The following is an 18,260-nucleotide window of genomic DNA, read 5'->3' on the forward strand; positions in this document are numbered from 1 at the left end:
CCATAGACCTCTTGCTTTTCACCCCACCCCATTTCCGTCAGCTAACCCTCCCTTTCTACATTTATGCTTTCAGATACCTAAGAACTGCCACCAGTCAGCCAGAGACCTCATTATGAAGGGCGAGACCTACCTCTGACTTTTGACAAAGAATCAACAAGGCTTATTTCTGTTAGAAGAAGTACAGCATAGATTTAGCAGAGTGAGGATAGGGATTTAAGGATTAAATTATGTTGACAGATTGCATATTGAGTTCAGAAGGATGAGGTGGTGATGTAACTGAGGCACTTAAATGAAAAGGGAATCAACAGGGTGGATGCGGAGGATCTATTTCCTCTAGCAGGAGACTCCAGCACAAGGCAGAGGGCTGGAAACTGGTTTGCTGTGCTACTGGAGCGAGGGCCACGATTTGTGACCTGCCTGTTGCCATGGAGGTAGGTAGCAGGCAAACCTCTTGCTGCCTCCTCCTTTCAGTGATAGGGATGCAGTACATCATGACTTCTCTGCTGGATGTCCACCAACTCTGTAGGGAGCCAAGAGTTTGTGAGGCTAGCACATGTTCCAGCTCACCTCCAGCTCTTAAAGGCACCCTGTCCCTCTTAAAGATAAGCTGCACTGAATAACAAAAGGCTAGTGCAGATTGATATAGATGCAAATCTGAGCAAGGAATATGAAGCACCAGGCTGAGAGGGCTCTCAGTTCATAAATGCGACACTGGAGGCATCTGTAACAAAAGTGGGCAGAAGAAGCAAGGCCAGAAGAAGGGGACCAAGAAGCCCTCAAAGCAGATCCTCCAAAGGGAATGAGAGCAGATGACAAGGGACATCAGTCCGTTGAGACTGGCATCAAAAACACTCGAGATGCCAATAAAAGTTTAATGACCTAAAATACATCTTCACATCACATCTCCTGTCACAAACCACCATCCTCTCAGATTTGTCAATGTACCACAAACCTCTCAACCACCCAGCAGCATTCACTAGCAATTCGGTCTCATGCGTAACATTCAGGTTCTCCACCTCACCCTCACACACCATCCAATAATAACTGCCTCACACCCACTTTTCAGCGCCTCCTCATCCTTTCAGCTATGGTAGGCACATCACCCAAACACAGTGCAACACAATCGCTGACATTCTGTGCTCTGCTTTGGAGCCCACACAAATCCATCCACTCAGCCTGACAGAAGAGATGATGCTTAGAATCATGGACCTGGCTGCAATGAGCCCATGACATCGGCATCACTGTTTCCATAAAGGGCGATGGTTAGGTTACTGTCTTATGAACTCCCTCACCCTCACCCTGATATCTGGTATAAAGTGAAAGCTGTAGATGTGTGACCCAGGAGGAAGAGGGAGAGCAATCCCACGAGTGCTGAGGAAGCTCCATCACACAATCTGACAATTACAGCTACTGTATTGGCACTGCATGAGCTCTCATGTCAAGATCTGCACATGGTGAATCACCTACTACAAACATACGAAGTAGGAGCAGGAGTGGGCCACTCGGCGCCTTGAGCCTGATCCGCCATTCAATAAGATCATGGCTGATCTGATTGTAACCTCAATCTGCATTCCTGCCTATCCCCGATAACCTTTCATCCCCTTGTTAATTGTCACGACTCACTGAGGATAGTGCACTATACTATCAAACCCCCTTGCTCCCCAAGTCATTACAATTGTGAAAAGTTTAATCAGATTACCAAATTGCCCCAATTCTACCTTACTGTTTAATTTAGGTTAAAAGAATACAAGCACCAGGTTTAGTAAATAACTATTTATTAAACAAATTGTGAACTGCTAACTTTTAACTCTATAACTTAAACTCTACCCCTTCTTAAAACCCTATACACAAACACACACACACATAAGAGACACAAAACATGGATTTTAAGGGTGAAATAAAACAGTTCAATAACACCAATCTGGAGTTCAGGATTAGATGGGCTCACTTTGATTGTTCTGTTCCTAATTTCTTGCAGGTTGTCTTGGCTGACATGAGGTGGTCTCCCAGCACTTGCAGTTTGTCGTTCTCTGGTTGAAACTTGCTTTTAACATCTCTACTGGTGATTTTTCCCCCTTTTCCTCCTGACTGGGCTTCTCAAAGAAAGTAGGATACAGCGATGTGAGGAGTTGCCAACTAGATACTATGGTAGGATTACTGGAGTCTTATAAAACACAGGAGAGAGAGGTTTCAGGTCTTTCCTCTTTTCAGGCTAAGAGCTGATCTACTTCACTGTCCTCACATAGAACCTGGCCACTTGGTCAGGAGCTAATCAAAATGCCATTGCTAGGTAATTCCCTCTTAAACCAGGTCTCCTTTTCAGCACCATTCTGTCCAACCTGGCATATACTGTTCCAGGAGATAGCAACATTGTAGATGCTGGGTGCTCCAGTGCTGTTCTAAGAAACTATCTTGAAAACATTCTATGAACTCCTCATCAATGCTATCTTTGCCTATCTGATTTTTCCTGTCTTTATGTAGATTAAAATCCCCCATAGCCAGGATTTTGCCCTTGTTGGGTGGGCTTGGCGGGAGTGGGCAGGAAGCCAACCACCACCCACGATCGGGGCTGGACTGCGATTTCACACTGGTGAGCCAATTAAGGCCTGCCAAGCGTGAAATGCATGCTGAAGCATTCATCACTTTTTTTTGGGGGGGGGGAGGAGGGCGAGCGTGAATTTCCACATTTTTGCGCATATGCGCGTAGTTGAAGATTTTAAGAAATAAAAATAAAGAATTTTAACTTGTTAAAAAACATGTCCCTTCATGTGAGTCTGTCACATGAGCAGGGACATGTTATTAATGACATGTTCACATTTTTATTTAATTTTTATTTGCTGTTGGAAACCTCATCCCATCCATGGATGAGGTTTCCTAAAAAAATCCAAAGGCTGCTTGGCCTTTTTCGCCTGCCCACCAACTGTAAGGTTGGACAGGCAGCGAAAAAATTCTCTCAATTATGACTTTAATGGCCTTAATTGGCCTTTAATTGTTGGCGGGCATGCTGCCGACTCCCGTGCGCACCCGCTGACCGAAATATCACGTGTGCACGATAACGTCAGGACACTCGCCTGCCGTCATTGCACGTTATTTTATGCTCGTTTGGGTCAGGTGCGTGCCTGCCTAATGAGCGTAATATTCTGGTCCATGATTATTGCTGTACCTTTCTAGAAAGTTCCCATTATATCCTCTTTTATACTCTGTCCTACTGCATAATTACAATTAGGTCTGTATACACTCCCACAAGTAGCTCCTTGCCTTTATCAGCCACATCAGGAGAAAAGCGTGGTTTGTGTGCTAATACCCTGAAGGAGGAGGTTGCAGATGAATCCTGCTACAGGGTTGGACTCATAAAGAACTTGTAGCCCATTCTTTCCAGCATAGAAGTAGTGACAAACTCCACTCCCTGCTTCCATTTATAGCAGAGGTCCAGAGTTGTACCTTTCCACATCATCTCAAAAGCAATATTTACTTTCATGGACAGATATACAGTTAAACAAAAAAATTATGTTAATGTTCCTCCTTGTCTTTTTATACAAATTTTGCTTCTGAGTAATGTGACCTTTTAATGGCAGACTCCTAGTCAGAAGGTTTGTTGTTCCACACTTGCTTAAACTGTGTTTTCTGAACAACACCCATATTTATTATAAATAACTTTGTGAATAACCTTTACATTTCATTTTTTCAGATGTGTCATCGGCTCTTACTCACGCCACAAGTCGATTAACAGGAATTATTGCTATATCCTTTTCAGTGGTTAGTTTATGATGTGTCAGATTATGCACACATTGATCTGAAGACAAGAAATTTACAGAAATATTTGTTAACCCACATTTCACCTCTGGTTAGCACAGAATACAAAAACATGATCAAAGAAACCTTGGTGTTATATAAGCAAATCCTTAAAGGTAGCAAAGAAAGTTGACAAGGTGGTTGAAAAGTTGATTACTTACGTTTATATGCAAAGGCAATGGCCAGAATTTCATGCCAGGCAGAGTGAAAATAGAAACTCATGGCACTCCTGCTCCTGTCCAGCACCAAGTCCCGCTGTGATGAAATACCAACTAGTTGACAAGTTCGCAGTCAACTGGCAAATTGGTAGCTTATGAAGGGTTCTAAGGCAGTGGGCACTCACCAAGGAGCAGCTGTCATTAGACAGGTTAAAGGACCATCAGCATTAGGGCAATGGAGGGGCTACATCAGGAGCACAGTGTGCAGAGAAGGGGCAGTCATTAAAAACTTGCTGCCGACAAGGGGCCAACGCCATTCTTAGCAAGCCCAGTCTTCCCAAGGCACTCATCACCACCATTGACTGTGTTTCCAGGTATTCACCCATTGGAACCGATTGAGGAAAGACAATATGACTGCCTCCCGAGAGCAATGGCAGAGGCAGTCACTGGCGGCCCATGGGTTGATGGTGGCTCCCTGCATGCCCTGCTCAAGTTGTGACCAAACAGCGGGAGGTTCTCCTTCCAAAGGATGGGAAGAGGGCACATCCTCACCAGATCAAACAAGTGAAGATAGGGGTGACATTGAAGACTAACGTTCCTCTTAATAGGTGCCCGGGTAAAAGCATGGCTTGCATTGTATCTTTCTTCAGCCTCAGAACGGGTGTGTCCGATCAGCATCATGAGCCACCTCTTTAATGGTATTTCTTGCCTCCAGTTATCCGACCATCTAGTTGCACTGGTGACACAAAGAGCTGTGGCACCTGGGAGTGCCTGAGGATATATGTATGTAGGTCCTTCCAGGTTACCTCACACGCATCTGCAGGATCTGCAGGCAATGGTCACAAACCAACTACACATTAAGGGAGTGGAGTCCTCTTTGGTTCGTAAATGCCCCTGGCTGACCCGCTGGCACCTTGATGGCCACAAGTGTACCGTCAATTGCTCCTTGTACTTTAGAGAATCCTGCAACTGTCCCAAAGCCTCTCGCTCTTGCAGCCTGGCTGTCCTGATCAATAGTGATCTTGATGTAATTCTCCACTCTCTTGAATACTGCATCTGTGACAAACCTGATGCAATGATGTGCTGCTGATTGTGATATGCTGCAGAGATCTCCTACTGATCCTTGAAAGTATCCTGAGGCATAGAATTTCAACCCCACTGTGAGCTTCAGAGCCACAGGCATTTGATGGCCACCCAAAAAATTTGAGATTATATTCCCTGCAAACATTTGCAAATAAACATGACTGCCTCTCTGGAGAGATGCAGCTGCCTAAAACACTAGCATGTGGACATCAGAAGTACTTTGAGTGCTGCCTGTACACCATGTCTTCAGGAAAACCTCTTCTCCTTGGCTGGCCCTACTGTCTGAGGTCTTCTGCCCTTTCAGCTTGATCATGCCCTGCAAGTGACTGGCCAGCAGGTCGCTGCTCTCCCTGGCCAGCTGGCCTCCTCTTCCTCCTATTCCTTCCCACTTCCTCAATTGAGGAGCCTCCATCAGAGTGCACTATTCCAATGGTTCCAGATGTCTGCAACTCCTCTGTGTCAGCCGGTCCTGTAAGGATTCCTCCGTGGCTACAGCCCCTCTTCTCTTTGACTCCCTTCCAGATGAAATCTTCAGTGGCTCCCCTTCTAAAATGTGTACAAAGTTAACTAAGAACAATTTCCTCACCTCTCATGCAGTCTCAACTGCAGCCTGCACCTCCTCATCAGCCCTTTAGATCCTGCCTTTGTGCTGCTGAATCGATCCTGCCATGATTCTGTCCCCCTCTGTGGAACCCATGTGACCAGGAAGATCGCATGGAAACAAACACCTTGAGTCGGTTGGTAATTTAATTGTCTTAAACACCTTTTAGATGGGCTTTCTTGGAAGGTGGGCAGGCTCCCGACTTTGTGCGCTCTTGCCTTCTGTATTACTGCAGTTGGGCATGACGATGTCAGGGACTAGACTCAACAATATAATGCCAGATATTACAAAGGAGCAGGGAACTCAATAGCTTTGTGTATATCTTGATCATTAGCTCTGCGGAGTAGCTCAGAAAGACATGTGCATATAGAGTGTGTAAAAATGAGTGTGGCTGGAGACTTTCCAGTAGTCGAGTGAGGGTTCACTCTGTAACTACGAAGAAAGCAATACAATTCTTGCTTCCATGACTTGCTCTCAGTTGTAGCTGTACCTATCACCTTTTTCCAGGTACATATACATCTCTCAACTTCTTCATTAGCTCTTGACCTATTGTTGGATCCTAGTCACAATTTGTTGGGACTTATGCATCCTAGTTGCACACTTGTTGTGGGATGGCCAAGTTGGTACAATAGACAGAGTTGATCAGCAGACACTTATTAGATGAAATACATTCTGTTTATTTACAAAAGTAGTCAGCAGCTACACTTGTGTGCTTTCACATCAAACCATGTCTCCATACTTCTGACTACTAACTACAGAGGTAGCCCGTGTTACTCCTCTATTGGTTGCGTAAGATCACGTGATCTTCCTTTATAACATCCTTCTTAAAGGTATACTACACATTACATAAAACCATAATTACCAGATCCCTCTCTCTTTACTCGGAAACACATTTTACAAGTACAATTTTCTCAAAATAGCAAATTATCTGCACAGATAAGCAATTTACAAATCCAATCTTTCTGGGGATTTCCTTATGCATGTAGAACATCTCAGCTCTACTGGTTCAGATGGGTTTGTCAGGAACGTCCTTTTCTAGAGTTTTCTGAACATCAGATTCTTCGGTAGAAACCTGAAAATCTGTTTCCTCAACTCTTGCAGGTACATCAGATGCATCTGACACATCTGTACTAGGTTGCGTTCTCTCAACAGGAAATGTTGACCCAGTCGTCCACACTGGTGGAATCATTTCTTGATGATTTGTTTCTATCTTCCTTTTCTGTGTATGACTTGTCCTTCCACCTTCACATGGTAAGAGAGAGGTCCAGTCACTGTACTTATTTTACCCGGTAACCACTTAGATCCTTCTCCAAAGTTCTTCACATATACCGTCTCTCCTTCAGTAAGCTTCCTGTCATGACTATGTCAATCGTGTCTAGTTTTCTGACTTCCCTGACTCTTTTCCACATTCCCCCCTAAATTCAGCAATGTTATGCTCAATCTCATCCTGAAACAGCATTTCATCAATAATTCTCACAGGTGTGACACCTGTTGTTGTGTGAGGGGTGGTCCTATAATGGAAAAGAAAGCGTGCTATCTTGGTTGCTAAGGAATCACCAGTTAACTTTTTCATGCCTGACTTGAATGTTTGAACTGCTCTTTCAGCCAGCCCATTTGAGGAAGAGTGGCACAGGGAAGTTTTTACATGAGTGGTACCGTTGAGGCTGATAAACCATTGAAACTCAGCATTCGTAAAGGCCATGCCGTTATCAGATGCGACTACTTCTGGTAGTCCATTAATGGCAAAACTTAGACGTAGCTTCTCAATTGTAGAAGAAGACGTTGGTAACATCGCCTCATATATGTCCATTCATTTTGAGTGGGCATCAACAATGAGCAGAAACATTGATTAGGTGAGACCTTTCATGGGGACAATGTGTAACCACACCCATGGTCTTCCTGGCCACTCCCAAGGCATAACAGAACTGTTGATAGTAACTTTTGCAATTGCTGACACTGTACACAATTCTTCACTAAGCTCTCTATTTCTCCATCCAGCCCAGGCCACCATAGATAGCTATGTGCTATGGTTTTCATTCAGGATATTCCTGGATGTGCACTATGTAGTTCAATCAACAATGGCTTTTTTCTCTTTGAAGGAACAATCACTCATGCTCTCCTCAATTAGATACCATCCTGGCTGGTTATTTCATGTCTTCTGTTAAAGTACGGTACAAAGCTCTTGTGACCAACCATGAAGAACTTGTTCTCGTGCTTTGGATAAGACTTGGTCTCAACTTGTCCAGTCTCTGATCTGTCTAGCACATACCAGTGATGAATCTAAGAAGTTCAACGATAAAATGAGTTCTTGAGGGACTGGGACATCTTCATCTTACTCTTGTAAAGGCAAATGACTAAGTGCATCGGTGTTTGCAATTTGATTTCCAGGCCTATGGACGAAAGTATACTCGTATGCTGCCAGGATCAATGTCCACCATTGTATTCTCGCGGAAGCTATGGGTGGTATAACCTTGCCCTCACTGAACAATCCTAGTGTTGGCTTGTGGTCTGAAACGATAGTAAAATGACAGCTGAGTACGTACTGGTGAAATTTCTTGACACCACAGATGATTGACAGGCTTTCTTTTTCTCTCTGTGTTTATCCCTTTTCCGCTGTGGTGAGAATTCTTGATACATATCCTATGGGCCACTCCATGCCGTTGTCCATTGGTTGGGAGAGCACTGCTCCCACTCTGTAAGGAGATGCATCACATGTCAACACCAATTCTTTCCTCTGGTCATAATGTACTAATAGATTGGATGAGTGCAACAATTATTTCACCTTGTGAAAGTTTCTTTCTGTGGTGCCTGCTGAGGCCAACATCAGTTCTTCTTGAGTAGGTTATGCAGTGGGGGGGGCAGTTCTGTAGACAAATTGGGTAAGAAGCACCCAAAATAATTGATCATTGCTAAGAATGATTTGAGCTCGGAGGTGTTCTTCGGCGCAGGTGCCTCTCTTACGGCTCTCACTTTTTCTTCAACCAGATGGGGGCCCCATGGATTTACCCGGTGACCCAAATAGATTACCTCCCTCGTTTGGAACACTTTTCTTTTTTGAAACACACTCCAGCTTGCAAGAAACGTTTTAAGGCTTCTTCTAAGTTTGTCAAATGCTCCTTTTCAATGAGTCCTGTCACCAAAACATCATTTAAATAAGCTATGACATGGGGCAGCCTCTGCAGTAAACTTTCTATTGTTCTCTGGAATATGGCATAAGCTGAGGCGATGCCAAAAAGCAAACAGATATATTGGTACAACCCTCTCTGTGTATTAATTGTGACAAATACCCAGGAGGCCTTCTCTAACTCTAATTGTTGATATGTTTAACTCAAATCAAGCTTCGTGTAGGCGGTTCCACCTGCCAGCTTAGCATACAGGTCTTTGATTTTTGGTACAAGGTGTCTGTCCAGCTTAGCCACTTTATTAGTTGTCAATTTGTAATCTCCACAAATTCGAACACTTTGGTCAGTCTTCAGGATGGGGCTATTGGCGCTGCCCATTCAGGTTGTATAATGCCCGGTTTCTCTAATCTGTCCATTCGGTGTCGACATTTTCCCGCAGTGTATAAGGTACTGGTCTTGCCTTCATCAATCGGGGGTTGCCTCTGGGTCCACATGAATTTTTTGCTTGCAGCCCCTGGATCTTCCCAAGTTCATCCTTGAAGATTGAGGCATATTCTTGTAGTAGCTCTGGTAACCAACTTGCCCTCAGCTGGAAAATTCCAGCCCATTCTAACTTAATCTCCTTTAGCCAGTTTCGTCCAAGGAGGATTGGCCCCTCACCTGCTACCACCATCAAGGGTAGTTTTACCAATTGGATTGTAACTCTACTTATGCCTTTGACTTGGATGTCTTCACCCGCGTAAGCTTTTAATTTGGCATCAGTTTCTTCCAAATTTAATTGATGTCCACCATAATTCAGATATTTGAAGGTGTGCTCACCAATTACTGTAGTGGAAGCTCCTGTGTCCACTTCCACTCTAACAGGTCTGCCATTCACTGTTACATGTATTGGTTCTGTCTTTCCAACCTTCAAATTAAGTAACAAAGAAATGTCTTAATTTGTTACATCAGGCTCTTCTACATTGTAGATCTCATGGGTTTTTTCTTTTGTTTGAAAGGCTGCCTGATTCCTTCCCTGCACTGTCTCATTATGTGTCCGATGTGTTTGATAATAATAAAACATTTTTTTTTTTAAACTGCCAATCATTATAAGGTTGCTTGCTTCCACTTCTGTTACAATTATTCCTTGTTTTTGCTGCTAAGTGTTTTATTTTTATTTTTCTGCTAGTGGTGGCTGTTCCCCACTTCTCAACAGATTCTTGCATTTTCGTGCCGTTTTTGGCTGAGGCTTCCCATCCCAACGTGGAGGACAACACTATTTGAGCTCCCTGTATGGCTTTTGGATCCCTTACTGCACTTTCCATGGCAATTGCTATCTATAGTGTCTTCTTAAAATCCAAATTTATTTCATACAGTAATCTCTTCTGAATCATGTCCTCATTCACACCGCACACTAAACAATCTCTGAGTATATATTTTAAAGGTGCACCAAACTGTTTCAGATTTGCCACATAACAAGCAACTGTCACCCCCGGAGTTCTATTTCCTGAATAAGTTTTAACTGTTGCATCATTACCAAGGGCTTTGGCTGGTAATGACCCTTCACGAGGTCCACTAATTCATCAAAACTTTTCAAATTCGGGGCCCTGGGTGCCGTCAAACCATAGGCTTTATTCCCATATGTAGATAAGAGGATCACTCACCTCTTCTCTTCCCCCGTAATGTCATTCACTTGGAAAAAGAATGCAAAGCATTCAAAATAATGAGACCAATCGTCCTTGGTTAGATCGAAAGGATCAATTCTTCCAAATTGCGGCATTCTGTGAAGGGATTCCTTCGACGATTAGGATGGAAATTCTACTTGCAATTACCGTGCGAGGTACAGCCTGATTTCATTTCTCCCATTAACTTGTTTTGTTCTCGTAGCCAGTTTATTGTATCTTCACTTTATCCTCATTTTCTCCTTGCTTTTTCCTTGTCACCAGTTTGTTAGATCCTAGTCACCAGTTTGTTGGGACTTATGCATCCTAGTTTTACACTTGTTGTGGGATGGCTGAGTTGGTGCGATAGACAGAGTTGATCAGCAGACACTTCTTAGGTGGAACACATTCTGTTTACTTACAAAGGTAGTCAGCAGCTACGCTTGTGTGCTTTCACATCAAACCCTGTCTTCATACTTCTGACTACTGACTACAGAGGTAGCCCATGCTATTCCTCTACTGGTTACATAAGATTGTGTGATCTTCCTTTATATCTTTCTTAACATCCTCCTAAAGGTATTACTTACATTACATAAAACCATAGTTACCACACCAATGGTGTGCAATTTTTCAATGAGGGATCCATTGTTACTTTTCACCATTTAAGGGACTCTAAATAAAGTACAAATCTGGTCAAGCTTTGGGATGACAGCTTTTGTTAAGGTAGCCAAAACTATTTCTACGATTGGGAGTCTCTGCATTTGCCAGTGACAACAAGCAGGTGTTCACCAGTGTGCAAGTCTGAGAAATCAATACTAACTTCATACTTGATCCTGAGGCTAGTTCAGACATCTTGAGAAGATCATGAAGATTTGACTTTGATATTGTGGTTGTTTGACTTGGCAAACACTGATTGATTTTGTGCTTTACCATGTGGTCAATTCCTGAGAACCATACCTTTTCCCGAAGGAGTTGTTCAATTTTAACAATTCCCTGGTGTTATATCGACAAAACATTCTCTCAATGATTGCAGAATAATAATAGTTGCTGCGTAACACGAGATCAGGTGTGGTTGCAGGCTGCAATGGTGACCTCATTTTGAACATTGTGAAGACCTTGCAGTGTGTGAGCAATTCATTTGTAGACTCTCTTCCGATTAGGTCTTTCCAGTTTCATGATTCCATAGCCATACATAGTTGCAACATCTCATGTATTGTTGGCACTTTGATGTCAGTTAGTTTTAGTGACTTTGGCACCACGTTTAGGCTTATGTAGTTCAGGCCCTGCTCGGCAACCTCTGCTTCACAATTAGGATTGATAGTTGGCAACAGATGTTGAGAAGGATGGGTTGAGCTTGCCTGGCTGATAATCAACATGGAACTCATACTCGTGTAGTTTGAGTATTCTGTGCTCTATTCGAGTACGTGATATGCTGTGTGGATTGATCAACAAGCCTATTGGTAGTCTATGACTGGTTATTGCTTCAAACTCACTTGTATATAAGTAGAGATGAAAGTGTAAGATACCCCATGTGATTGATAGTGCTTCTCTCTCTGTTTGTGAATAACATTGTTCGACGAGCATTAACAATCTACTTGCCATTGCAGCAATTTATGGGCTATCTGCCTTGTCTTTCTGCACAAAAATTGCACCTAAGGCAACCAAGCTTGCATGCATGTCTAACTGAGTGGCTTTCTCAAGGTTGAAGTAGGACTAAGCAACTTGCTGACTATAGTTGTTTGATCTGGTGTACTGCCTGTTTGTGAGATTTAGCCCACTCCCACTTGGTGGTCTTTTTGTCAGATCATGTAGGGGGGTAGATAGCATAGCAAGGTCAGGAATAAAGCAACCACAGTATATGATGAGCCCTGGCAGACTTCAGACTTTCTGCATAATTGTAGAATTCACAGTGTTTGAAATGGCTTCAAATTTCTGTGGATCAGCTGATAATCCTTAACTGCTGAACACATGACTGAAGAATTCAATTCTGCCTTCATTGAACAAGCACCTGTCTTTGTTCATGGTGAGCTTATATTCTTTAAGACTTTGTGGGCATGCAAGTAGGTGTCTCTTGGGTTCATTCCAGTGAGACCATAGATAAGAATATCACCATTGATGCTCAGTGTGCCTTCAAATCCTTAATGTGCAGACTGCATCATAAGTGCTGAAAAACCTCAGCTGCCTGAATTGACTCCACAGTTGAGCTTCTTGTATTGAAAACATCTGATGTGAGTGGAGAATGATCTAAGACAGCTCGACTTTTCTGCAAGCTCAATTTGATGGTACTCTGTATTGAGGTCAAATTTAGCAAAGTGTTTAAAATCATACACTTTCTCCTTGATATCATCAATAGTCGGCGACAGATGTCTTTCTCGCTCTATGGTTTGGCTTGGTAACTGCATATCAGCACAGATTCAAATCTAGCTCTCAATCTTGGGTTTCCTCATGACTTATATGGGTGAGACCCAAGGGATAGGCTCATTGCCAACTTTCTCAATAATATCAAGGTCAGGTAAGCACTGAAATTCCTTCACTGCCTGCTTTCTGACATGAAATGGTATTCACCTGCATTGAATACCAGGGTCTACATGCACCTTGCATGTAAGGCCATTCGGTTTGATACCAGTGAAGCGATCAGCATAAAATTAAAGAATGTTGTTGATATGTGTCAGAACTGCATATGTAATTGCAATCATGTGCAGGTCTGTTGCTGAGTGGAAATTGATAAGCATGTCACATTCTTCAGATATGACATAGAATAGAGCATTCATTCTGGTGTCTTTGAATGAAACTGATGCTTCAAAAGTCCCAAGAACACCCAGTGGTTTGTCATTGTTGTAAGGGAAGATTTTCATATTCCCTGGTTTGCAGAAAATGAGGCAATCTTGAAGGTTGTTAAATGTCCTATTTCAGATGCTGCTGGATCCACGAGAGCATCTACTTTCAAATAGCCAGTGATCATTGATGCACATGGCTGGTAGCTGTGTCTAAAAGAGTGTATAAAAATGTATCCAGGATCATCTGCCCCTATACATTAGCTATGTTTTCACATCCTTTTGTTGTGGTACGTGTAAATGGCACCCTTCTGAAAGTATTGTTCTTTGTAGTTGGGTTCGCTGATGAGTGACAAACGTGAGCAAAATTGTTGAATTTTCCACAGGCTTCACACTGGTTGTCAGAAGCGGGACATTCTTTCCAATGTGGCTAAGCACCCCACAGTAGGGACATTCTTTTGGCAAGTCGCAACCCTGTTTGTGAGCCTGCTTTGTTGTTTTTCAGGGAGTTTCCTGGCACATGAACGATGAGCAGTACTCATAGGTGTTGAACTTGGGGTGTGATCGTTACCAATGGCAGCCTCTGAAAGCAACAGCAACTTTTCTAACTTCAGCAGCGCTGACAGATTTCTGTCTTTCCCAAGTGCTTTTTGGTGCAGTTGACTAGAAAGATAACCTTCAATTATTTGCGCTTTGCTTTCCTATTTGACCTGTTCAACATCACTGAAGTCACATTTGGTTGCTAGTTGTCTCAATTGTGTACGATATCGATCAATTATCTCATTTGTTTCTTGCTTAGTACATTGGAAAGTAATTGTTTCATACATTGTATTTTTCTTGGGCATGAATAGATTGTTTGTGCATTTAATTATTTTCATCCTGGGCAGCAGGTGTAAATGTTTCATAGGAATCTTGCAATTCTTCACCACCACAGTGAAATAATGAGGCCTTTCTTCTTTTGTTATCTGCAACTTCAAAACCTGACATTGCGCCTTTGAAATCTCGTAGTCACTTTTGTCAACATGGGAAACCAAATGATAAAAGCAAAATATTGCGGTTGCTGGAAATCCGAAATAAAAACAAAATAGTTGGAAAAACTCAGCAGGTCTGACAGCATCTGCGGAGAGGAACACAGTCAACATTTCGAGTCCATATGACTCAGAACTAAGGAAATATAGAAATGAGGTGAAATATAAGCTGGTTGAGGGGGTTGGGACAGGTAGAACTGGATGAAAGGCCAGTGATAGGTGGAGGCAAAGAAGAGATTGCCAAAGATGTCGTAGACAAAAGGACAAAGAGGTGTTGACGGTGGTGATATTATCTAAGGAATGTGCTAATGGTGACATTAAGGATAGAAAGCAGGACAAGCAAGTGACAAATGGCCCTAGTGGGCCTGGGGTGGGGGGAAGGGATTGAAATGGGCTAAAAGGTGATAGATCGAAATAAATTTTAAAATAGATGGAAAAAGAAAAATATATTTTAAAAATTATAAATTATTAGAAAAAGGGGGATCGGAAAGGGGGTGGGGATGGAGGAGAGAGTTCATGATCTGAAGTTGTTGAACTCAATGTTAAGTCCGGAAGACTGTGAAGTACCTAATCAGAACCATGATAGGGTCCCCCTTGTCCTCACCTATCACCCCACCAGCCTCCGCATTCAAAGGATCATCCTCCGCCATTTCCGCCAACTCCAGCATGATGCCACCACCAAACACATCCTCAATCCCCACCACCACCGCCCCCGGAAGCTTTCCGCAGGGATCATTCCCTCCGGGACACCCTGGTCCACTCCTCCATCACCCCCAGCACTTCAACCTCCCTCCCACGGCACCTTCCCTTGCAACCGCAGAAGGTGCAATACCTGCCCCTTTACTTCCCTCCTCCTCATCGTCCAAGGGCCCAAACACTTCTTTCAAGTGAAGCAGCACTTCACTTGCACTTCCCTCAATTTAGTCTACTGTATTCGCTGCTCCCAATGTGATCTCCTCTACATTGGAGAGACCAAACGCAGACTGGGTGACCGCTTTGCAGAACACCTCCCGCCTGACTGCAAACATGACCCAGACCTCCCTGTCCCTTGCTATTTCAACACTCCACCCTGCTCTCATGCCCACATGTCCGTCCTTGGCCTGCTGCAGTGTTCCAGTGAAGCTCAACGCAAACTGGAGGAACAGCAACTCACCTTCCGATTAGGCACTTTACAGCCTTCTGGACTTAACATTGAGTTCAACAACTTCAGATCATGAACTCTCTCCTCCATCCCCACCCCCTTTCCGATCCCCCTTTTTCCAATAATTTATAATTTTTAAAATATATTTTTCATTTCCCACCTATTTTTAAACTTATTTCAATCTATTGTTTTATCTCCACCTTTTAGCCCATTTCTGTCGCTTGATTGTCCTGCATTCTACCCTTAATGTCACCATTAGCACATTCCTTAGATAATATCACCACCGTCAACACCCCTTTGTCCTTTTGCCTATGATATATTTGGCAATCTCTTCTTTGCCTCCACCTATCAGTGGCCCTCTATCCAGCTCTACATGTCCCACCCCCCTCAACCAGCTTATATTTCATTTCATTTCTATATTTCCTTAGTCCTGATGAAGAGTCATACGGACTCGAAATGTTGACTGTGTTCCCCACCGCAGATGCTGTCGGACCTGCTGAGTTTTTCCAACTATTTTTGTGTTGTATGGAAAAACAAACGATGGCTTTAAGTGCTCATCAAAAGGCTGTAAACTGGGCATAGATAATGGCATCTTGATCAGCAGTGCAGCGATAGTGTGTGATCAAGAGTTTGAGATCACATTCCTTTCAAAGAAAAACTTCTCTGGAATGACTCAAGAATAATATATTTTTCTTGGATGGTTATTCTGGTGAAATTAGTGTGTGTGTATGCTCTGCGAGCCTCCCTGTTGCTAATCCCAATCTGGAGTGTCTTGTGTGTGTGTACCTAACAACAGGCTACAACTGCAATGTTCTCCCTAAAACCTCAACTTAGAATGCTGTCTCAAGAAAAAAGACAAACATCTTCCAAAAGTGTGTGTCTGAAAAAAATAGTTTACATTTTCACTCTCTTTTTCACCAGTGTGGAGTCCTTATAGAAAAGAACTGTAAGATTCAGTAAGAAAACTCTCAGGAGCAAAACTGCACAATGGACTCCTTTATTCCCTTTCCAGACTCCTTCTGCTGAAATATCGGTATAGTAGCCTTAAGTGGACAAAGCACACAATGCAATTCTCTATACACTACAACTGCCACATGAGCAACCTCAATACAAATGGTTGGTTGTATAACTGGGCATGTTAATTTATTTCCATAAATAACAGATTTACAGTTGCGATTACACAATATATTCCATTCCCTCTATAAACAGAATTAACAATTTCATGTCTTCCTGTTGCATGGTACAATTTGCCCTCTGCCCAGAGAATCCACATCCTAATCCTTCATGGTCATGTGATTTATAGGAACAAATTACTTCCTCTCCCAATTGCTGGCACCCCACCAGGTCAGTGGGAATCCACGTATCTACTCCCCTCTTGGAGGTATTATAGATTACATAAGGAGCATTGTCACGGTGCTTTGTCACTATTTGTGGCCTTTACGATATATGTCCAATGTTTTCTGGTCTAAACAGAAGATGTCCCCTATGTTTTGGAGTTCTAAGAGGGTATTTCAATACTATTCTTAACACTATTATCAGCAGGATTATATTGTGATAAACTACTTGAACCCTAATCAACATTCTTAATTTACATATACTCACAGATGAAATTTCATAACCTATCAATTTGCTTGGTAGTACAGAATTTGAATATTGCTGAAAAGAAAGACATATTACTGAATCTTTTCATTTTGTACTTATCAGGACAAGTGCAAGAATGCCAACTTTCAAACAATCACAAGAATTTATACTAGAAGAAAAAAGGTGCTGATTGGTTGGCAAGTCAACTCTGATTGGCCAAAGCTTTGCCATAGAGAAAGCAACAGGAAACTATAGGCTCCCTAGGCTCCCGGGTAATTAAAAAAGGGCACATGCCTTGAACATATTCCTTTTGTTTGCAGAGAATGCATCCCTGCTTGCTAGAAGCAACATATATTCATACTCAGGAACCCATTCTCTGCACATAAAAGAAATTTGTTCAAGTGCCAGTGGTTTTAGCCCTGCATGAGTCTGTTGAGGAGAAATATGGTGGAGTGGGGGGTCCGGTTCTGATCACTTACAGTCCAGCCTATGCTGATCACATTGTTATTGAAGGCAATAGTGCGGATGATCCATGCATTCGCCAGAAGTATGCAGAGTGGGTTAGTCATGGCATCAGTCAGTGTCTAATGAACAGCCTGCCAGTTTGGGTCTCACCATTCTAGTTAGTGTGCTCTCTTAAACATACACAACTGAACATGCATTCAGCTGCAAAAGGGACGCTCATGGCCGTACTTAAAGGCAACACCATTAAACTTGTGGGTTAGTCACTTTGGCTGTCCACTTGCTGTTGCAGAGTTAGTGGAGGTAATAGTTTGTTGGGGGAGTTGTAAAAAATTAATTAATGCAGAATTATGAAGGTAAGGTGAGAACAAAAGGGCCTTTGAGTATATCACATGCTCCCAGTCATACAGGCTGCAGTTGCAGTTCTTCATGGGCTGTACCATCAGAGGGAGATAGAGCAGCGCAGAAAAGACAAGTTGATCAAAGAGGGAGGAGGAGGAGGGCTCTCAGCAGGAGGCCTTACCTACTTAGGTTTATCAGGAAGCACAATCTCCTACCTGCAAATAAACCAGAAGCAGTGTTTTCTGTGGCTGCACTACACCAAAGAGGTGGTCACAGAAGTTTCCCACCTCTTGGAACCAGATCTGCTGCCTCAGAGCGGGGTAAGCATGGTGCTGCTCGTGGTCATCAATGTGACTATGATCCTAAATTTTTATGCCTTTTGATCCTTCCAGGCTGAAGTAGATAACATTGCCAATATACCACAGTTCACCATCCAGCATGCATTCAGGAAGTCTGAGAAGCCAGGTGCTGACTGAAAATCGTCTTCTGCCTAAACAGCAAGAATCAAGAGTGAGCATGTGTTTTGCCAGGATATT

Source organism: Carcharodon carcharias, chromosome 10, assembly GCF_017639515.1.
Source record: "Carcharodon carcharias isolate sCarCar2 chromosome 10, sCarCar2.pri, whole genome shotgun sequence".
NCBI lineage: Eukaryota > Metazoa > Chordata > Chondrichthyes > Lamniformes > Lamnidae > Carcharodon > Carcharodon carcharias.